Raw genomic sequence first — 7,980 nt, 5'->3', positions numbered from 1 at the left:
TCTCCTCTGCTTACCTGGCAGCACCAGGACATAATTAACTGCAGGCAGCTGACCTGAGTTCACAAACCTGGCTTGTAGGGAAGAGGGAATGACCGACTCGCCCAGCCTGCCCTGTTCAGTGGGAGCAAATACTTCTATCATTATGGGTCGCAGAACCTGCAGAATTTTTATTACATATAAAATTACAATTAGGCAAGAAAACAGTTTTCTGTTCCTTTTAGTTTGCTACTTTGGTTTCACATTTTATTGTTTTCTAACTTTTATCCAGTGACCAAATTTCTGCTCTAAGTTGAGAAAGCGTTTGTTTATGTCTCTGACCAAGTCTTTGGCCCTGAGAGGGTTTAGATTAGAACATATTCATTCAACACCAAACTGAAGAGCAACGGGCTTGACTGAATGATTTATTTGACATGTTTGATCTCAAAGACATTTGGAAACTTGATTATATCAAAGCCTGCAATTTATGAAGTCCATTTTCTCCTACTGTAAAGACATGAACCTAAATTTTTAGATGAATGCTTCCTGAACAAAATAAAGGAAGCCAGTGGCTTTTAAACACACACAAGTATTCTCACACAGAGCTATGAGTAATCACACATAGAAAGCACATGGAAAAAATTCAAACGTGCTAAAAGGTAACTGTAACATATTTTTCACCAACAAAGACAGAAAGCTTCAAGACTTAGAATATTCTTGACAGAAAGTCAAAAGTGAATTCTTTTTTCCTAAGAACCATGCCGCCACCTCAGCAATAAGGATAAGATGCACAAGACTGAGCAGGGCCTAAATTCCCAGGAATCTGTTACTGGCCCATGCTCAGGTAGCTCCATTCAGGTGCAAGTAATTAAAAAAAATGGAACTGCCTTCAAATCTGGTTTACCCCCGGGGTCTCCACTACAGCAGGTAACCTGAGCAAACCTTTGTTTCTGTGGAGGAAGGGAGCTCTGCAGAGCCACGAGTGTCCAAGGCAGTGCTTGCTCTCGCAGGGAGCCAGGCAAAGAAGGCACAAGGCAGAGAGAGCCAAGAGCTTTGTTTTCTGCAGGCAGAAAAAAAATCCAGAGACCTGTTTTATGTACAGAATGAAAAAAACTGGAAACACGATCCAACATAATGCCTTAGTGCTTTGTTCTGATCACAGCCTCCTGAAAATGTTTGGTTTTCATTTTTTCCTATGAAACATAAAAAAAAAGAGTGCCTATGAGTGTGTTTGGAAATAATTTCTACCATTTTCATTCTGATAAAAGAAAAAACCACTTTACTACTTTATTCCTTATATTTCTGGCTCAAGGAAAGAATAATTCCTGGCTTGCACATAAACTGGCAGGACAAAATCATCTTCCCCCTCTATGAGTTCTAGTTTTTCCCTTTTATCTTTTTTTTTTTTTCTTCTTCATCACTAAGCTCTCTGAGCTTACAGGCACCTAAGGTATCAACAATGGCATTTTCTCCTTTGGTATGCCAGCTGGTAAGAGCTGTATCTTTATGGGGGAATGAAAACAAGGTCCATTTTCCTCCATTCCCATTTACCTTACTGGTGCCCTCTCAGAGCTCTACAGGGGACAAGCTCTTGCAAGTCCTCTCCACTGAAAGTCTCCACACAAGACAGGAGAGATCCCCCACTGCCTCTTCAGATCTCACACGCTTCTTAATCACAAAGTAAGATGACGTTTGCCCTCCTAACACATTGTTTTCTGCCACCAGATTAGGTATCATAACTGGGGTCAAGCACTGATTTCCAATAGGAGCGCTGGGAAAATTCACAGCAACCTACAGCTTCTGTGCGCGTGGCTCAAACTTTCTCCACAGGCTGAGTACCAAATAAACAATTTAAATAGGATTCCAGTGTAAACCTGAGTAGCAGAAAGGAAGCTGAAAGAAAATGGGGCTCACAGATGTAACTTTATTTATCTCTCAATTCTGACCCTTTCAAGAGATGGAAATCACAGCTTAATTCATGGCAGCACTGATAGGGCTTCACAATGACTGGAGCATATCTCATGCTGGATGATGCTTACAACGTCCCTTCCATGCATCAAACCTCACGCTAAATAGGAAATCTCACTCCTTGGAGATTTTGATAACCAGACAATCACACTATGTATTTGCGTGTAATAAAAAAATTACACTGATGTCTGCCTGACTTCTTACTGTCCTCTGCATATCTATCACTCGCTTTCTCAGGCATCATTTTATTTAGAGACAGCTACAGTTGTTGCACCTGCATAAAGCAGAGCAGCAAAGCAGCTAGGGCCCACGTGCCATGGTGAGGGCATCAGTGGAAGGGTCTGTCCTCTCAGCAAGAACTGCTTGCTCCGTAACAGCTCAAACCAGTCTGCTGCTGTTCAGCACATTCAGCAAAGTCCGTCAGCTTCTGCAACATGCTAAAAGGACACAGGTCTGCAGGGAAAGAGGCGGTAGACATAGCCGTGAGCCTTTATATTGTAACCAGTGGTTAAACGGGCAGTTAAATTGAACAGTTTGCTTTAGAAACTTCAAACAAAACCCAAAACCCCCCTAAAATGAAGTCCATCTATTAATGCCTTGGGAAGAACCAATTTTTATCTCTTGATATTTTTTCTAAGAAGCTGTATTGAAGACATGAAAAACTTCTACATCCATGCTACTCCAAACTACTCTGGAGCTTCTCTAAAGAGCAGCTTTTCTGCAGCCTTCCTGGCGTGCTAAGGAAGAGCAGATCCCCTCACCACCCACCTGCCAGCCCTTAACCAGGCTACAGACAGCTCCAAGATAGAAAATCTTCCTTGCTAGCCAGGAGGCTTGCTGGAAGGTGAAAGTAAAAACCTGAAGAGCACTTCAAAGTTGAGTTTGACTTCAAACAGCCCTGTTGGGGGACCTGCACATGCAGCTTTTCATGTTTTTGTGCTATGTTTGACTGTTTATCATTAAACCATTCATTCAGCCAGCTCTGCACAATAAGCCTTTTAATGAATCTTAGGCTGAAAAGAGTTCAGCCTGCAGACATAAAAAGTAAAAGTGTAATCTGTCCTTCTTAAAGAAAGCTTTGATATACCTTAAAGTACCATGTTTTTGGAGGTAGTTATATATTCAACCTTCTTTCCTTCCTGTGGGCTTTTCAAGACTTAATAAATTTATGAGCTCCTGTTGACCAAGCACAGCAGGTGTATATATATTTGAGTGTTTTGCTGGAGTCTAGGATAAGAAAACTGGCTCTGAAAATCTACTGTTGGAGCACCATGCACAGGGTCACATGGGAAAGTCTTCCTCTCACGTATCTGTAAGTCTAGGAAGCTCTAATCATAGAAATGCCTGCAAAATTTTCAACCAGCCTGATTGTCAATGGATCAGTGAAACTCCTGATTTATACCATCAAGAATTTGGCTCAGCCTCATTAGACTCCAAAACCTAAACTGAAGTATGTTAAAAGCTTTCTTGGCTATCTGCCCATCCTTGTTATATGGCTTCCATTACCATAGTATTAGAGTTCTTCATGATTTTTAACATATTTTTGTTCACAGTACCCGCACTGGGATGGAAAAATGATGGTTTCTTCCTTTTATAGGCTGGAAACTGAGGCACAGAGAGACTAAAGAGTCTGACCCATCAGAAAATACAGGATCCATAAGAATTAGACTCCAAAAACGAGACCCTCAAACTCACACGTTCAAGTGTTCCTGAAAACCCACAGAGTCCTTAGCCAAAAGTTTGTCTCAAATGCTTGGCACCATCATCATACCTTCTGCTGGAAAAATCACTTATCAGAAGGTCAATGCTCAGAATAGAAAAGAAGTCAGATGCTCTGAAATGATGAAAGCAAATCAAGTCAGAGAATCCCATTTAGGGCAATGGGGCGCATACGCATTATTTACCCTATAAATAGGCCTCTTTGGACCATGCAGAGATCTCCTGACTTTCTCCCTCAGCATCAGCAGCACCCAGGCCTGCATGAGTCTATTGGAATATTTTAAACTTGCCTTACCTTCTCAAACACTTAGTGGGCAAAAGTAACAGAAAGTTATAGATGAAAGGGATATTATGTGGTTGCGTGACTGTCACATAATGGAGCGCTCTCTCTGAGTAATTGCATACAAAGCAATTTTGTGGGTTTTATTGAATAACTCAAGATAATTTAAACCTCCATAAAAGGATAGTGAAAATAAAAAAAATAACTCTTTTACAGGAAGACACGTCTTCACATAAAGAATGCTAAAGGCAAAACATTTATGAATGTGTTTTAATTTTAACTTTTTCAGAAAACATTGCAATGTTTTAAAATGAGTGGCTTTTGTTCAGACAGCCAAATCATTTATATAATAGCGTGCAAATTTTTAATGTTGTGCACATATGTAGCCGTGTACAGTATACAAGTGCTATATGTAGTACCACAGAAAGGAAAAGCCTGGTTCCAAAAAGTATGCCCAGCCTCATAAGAGAAGGGGATAGGCAATAGGAAAGACTTCTTTGTGCATCGTCTGTCTCCTTGCTACTGTACACAGCTACACCTACACCACCTACCTCCACCCATACACTTACCAATTTAAAAATCAGACAGATTTTTGCGCTAAATACTCCTGATAGAGGGCTTTGCAGAACCACACCAGGGACTCATCAATGCCACCTAAAGAGCCAAACACCTGAAGTTACATACAATTAATTTTTTTTTTTTTTTTTTTTTTTTTGGAAGGGGAGCAATAGCATCAAGAGATTCAACCATTTATCCTCATCTACCCAGGATCTCTGTGGCAGATCTGGGTGGTTGATTTTGGACCTCCTGCCTCCCAGCCCTCTGCTTAGCCAGGTGATAACGGAAGTTATCAAACATGCCACTGAAGATGAAAGCACTGAAAACACACTCTGAGACACAGTGTCCAAATTTATGGACTGTTTGGTTCTCTGATTTTAGTTCCTTTAGTTTTCCTTTTTCAAAGGAACATCAACACTGAATCTTTCTCAAGGTGAGGATTTTGTGAGCAGCGTTATTGCTAATCTTGCTAGTGAAAAAACCTCAAGCAAACAATGACAAGCATAATTCAGTTCAGTTCTCACAAAAACCATATCACAGTGGCAGGGAGCCAGTTTCTGATCTCATTTACACTGGGGCAAAGCCATAGCAACGGCATTGCTGAAGCACGAGAGCAGCTCCTGCTGTACAGGAGCTGGGCAGCCGGCACAGCCTCCCTGGGTAGCGGTTTGCAGCACAATGCAGCCTCCTTCAGCAAATAGGGAAGATCCAGATCGCTCCTTGGAACTAGCAGCAATGTGTTTATGCATCACAAAAAGTTTTTCCTCTCTCATTTGAGCATTTTTCTGTCAAGCTGTTCAAGCAAATTCTCGAAAACCCAGGTAATGGTTTGGTTTAGGCTTTGATCCTGTGTTAGAAGGTTTCAGGAACGTGTGTCCCACTCTTTTCTTCTTAGGAAAGCAGGCCATGAGACACCAGGGTACTTACGCACTCTCTTCAGCCAGGTGTCAGCAAGACTTTGTCAGGTGCTTACATGCAGAAAGATGTCAGGGTCCACAGCCACTTGCTCCCCTGCACAGGTGCTTGGCTAAAGTCACCCAACTAAGCTTTCACCATGGTGCCCTGCAGATTGAGCATGTTTTGTCTTGGGCAGTGACTGATGTCAGTTGTGAGATGTTCTGGGGAGCGTGGCAGTGCTCAGTGCTGAGTCAGACCGAGGGGGAATGACTCACCCAGAAACATCAATGAAAGACATTATTTCTCCTCTCCGGGCTGCCCTTGTGCCTGCTTTCATCCTTAAGAGCAGGGTCCCTTTGCACCTTTCTAGAGAGCAGCTGAACAGTTTTTAACAACACAGAGTTTCAATATGCTGTTCTTGATGTTTCTCTCATAGCAGATGCTTCGTTCTGTGCCTGTGACAGAAGACACTTTGTGCCATTGCAACAGCAGCCACCACAAAGGCGGCTAGACGTAAACCAGCAGCAGGTCTGGGAGGGTAAGCTGGAACAGCAGAGAGCCAACAGGACAGCCTGACTCCCGCTTTTGCACAGCAAATGGCTGCACACTTGTACCTCTCCATGCCTCTCCAAACCACCCAGTGATTTGCTGTTTGCTCTAGGTCTGAGGTGGGAAGAGAGAGCAGGTCATTAAGTACACGCAATTATTATGTGAACGTGTCTGATAGAACAAGTCAGAATTTTTTCATACCTCATGCTTTTAAGAAATCAAGCTTGTGTACCACTGCAACAGAAAAAACACGAACACTTTCAAGAGATGCAGATACTGTCATTAACTTGTCCCCTCAAGTAGCCTCACAGTAGTCACTACATGATGGGCTTACCTTTTAGGCTCTTTGTTCCTGAGACTTTGCACATACTTCCCTGTGTTTTAAAAGATGGAGCTTGCATCCATCTGGGTCCATCCTCTCAATTCAAATAATCTTCCAGGCTTCCGAAGGTGATAACTTATTTTTAATAGCCTCATTACATCAATATGTAGCATTTGTTCATGTGTGTTTCCATCTACACAGGTAAGGGATATCATCTGCAAATACAGTAAGAACAGGAGAGCTACATAAGAAACAGAAAAAACAGGAACTGAAGAGGATATGTGTGTCACGAACAGGGTTGTAAATCACAGCTTCACTCCTAAGCCTACCAAAATAGCTGAAACACCTCACTGGCCCACACTAAGGTAGCTGTATGGCATTGTTTCATGACCCGTTTTACCTGACAGGTCTGCAGAAAAATCCTCGCTGAGGTCAAGGTAGACAACATCCCACTGCGCTCCCCTTGTCTACCCAGCCAGGCATTCCGTCATAGAAGGCTATCAGGTTGGACAGTCGTGATTGCCCCTTGGTGAATCCATGTCAACTGCTCCCGATAACCTTTTCCTCCACATGCTTAGAAATCACCTCCAGGATGAGCTGTTCCACCACCTTTCCAGGGGGGAGGTAAGGCTGGCTGGCCTGCATTTTCCTGGGTCCTCCTTCTTGCTTTTCTTGAAGACTGGAGTGACATTGGCTTTCCTCCAGTCCTTGGGCATCTCTCCTGTCCCTCCATGACCTTTCAAAGATGATGGAGGGTGGCTTAGCAATAACATCTGCCAGCTCCTTCAGCACTTGCTGTGCATCCCATTGCTGCCCATAGATTTATGGTGTCAAGTTTGCTTAAGTGATCTCCAATGCGATCCTCCTCAGCCAAGGGAACTTCTCCTTTCTCCAGACCTCCTCTCTTGCCTCCGGGGTCTGGGATTCCTGAGGGCTGGACTTAGCACTGAAGATTGAAGCAAGGAAGGCATTCAGTAACTCCACCTTCTTGGTGTCCTCTGCCACCAGGGCACCCACCTCACTCAGCAGCGGGCCCACATTTTCCCCAGTTGTCCTTTTACTACTGATGTACTTGAAGAAGCTTTTCTTGTTGTCCATGACATCCCTCACCACATATAATTCCAAATGGACTTTAACCTTCTTCATCATCTCCCTGCACGTTCTGACAACATTCTTATATTCTTCCCCAGTGGCCTGTTCCTTTTTCCACATCCCATAAACCTTCTTACTCTGTTTGAGTTTTGCCAGAAGCTCCTTGCTTAACCATGCAGGCCTCCTGCCCCCTTTGCTCGATTTCTTACCTATAGGGATGCACCGATGGACTTCTGGGAAGTGATGCTTGAATATTAGCCTGCTCTCTTAAAGCCCCCTACCTTCCAGACCCCTAATGGGATTCCTCCAAGCAGGTGCTTGAAGAGGCCAAATTTCACTCTCCTGAAGTCCAGGGTTGTAACCCTACTTGTGGCCCTGCTTCCTGCATGTAGGATCCTTAACGCCACCATCTCATGGTCACTGCAGCCACAGGTGCCCCCAGCCTTCACACCCCCAACAAGTCCTTCTTTTTTTGTTAATACACGGTGCAGAAGCACACCTCATCTTGTTGATTCCTCCACTACCTGCATCAAAACGTTACCATCAATGCTCTGCAGAAACCTCCTGGACCATGTGTGCCCAGCTGTGCTGTCTTTCCAGCACATACCAGGGTGGCTGA

At 43.5% G+C, this 7,980-nt stretch overlaps 1 long non-coding RNA gene across 1 annotated transcript; it reads right to left on the bottom strand.

Moving 5' to 3' along the window:
- Nucleotides 1-388: 388 nt before the first annotated feature.
- On the bottom strand, nucleotides 389-6,992 carry LOC119156960. Its single transcript, XR_005107328.1, has 2 exons — nucleotides 6,670-6,992; nucleotides 389-6,484 (listed from the first exon to the last, which is right to left on the bottom strand). It is a non-coding gene; the product is annotated as an uncharacterized LOC119156960 (long non-coding RNA).
- Between the last annotated feature and the right edge of the window lie 988 nt (nucleotides 6,993-7,980).

This window comes from Falco rusticolus, chromosome 13, assembly GCF_015220075.1.
Source record: "Falco rusticolus isolate bFalRus1 chromosome 13, bFalRus1.pri, whole genome shotgun sequence".
NCBI classification, from domain to species: domain Eukaryota; kingdom Metazoa; phylum Chordata; class Aves; order Falconiformes; family Falconidae; genus Falco; species Falco rusticolus.
The sequence above is the reverse complement of the archived record's forward strand: the minus strand, read 5'-3'. Positions and strand labels throughout refer to the sequence as shown.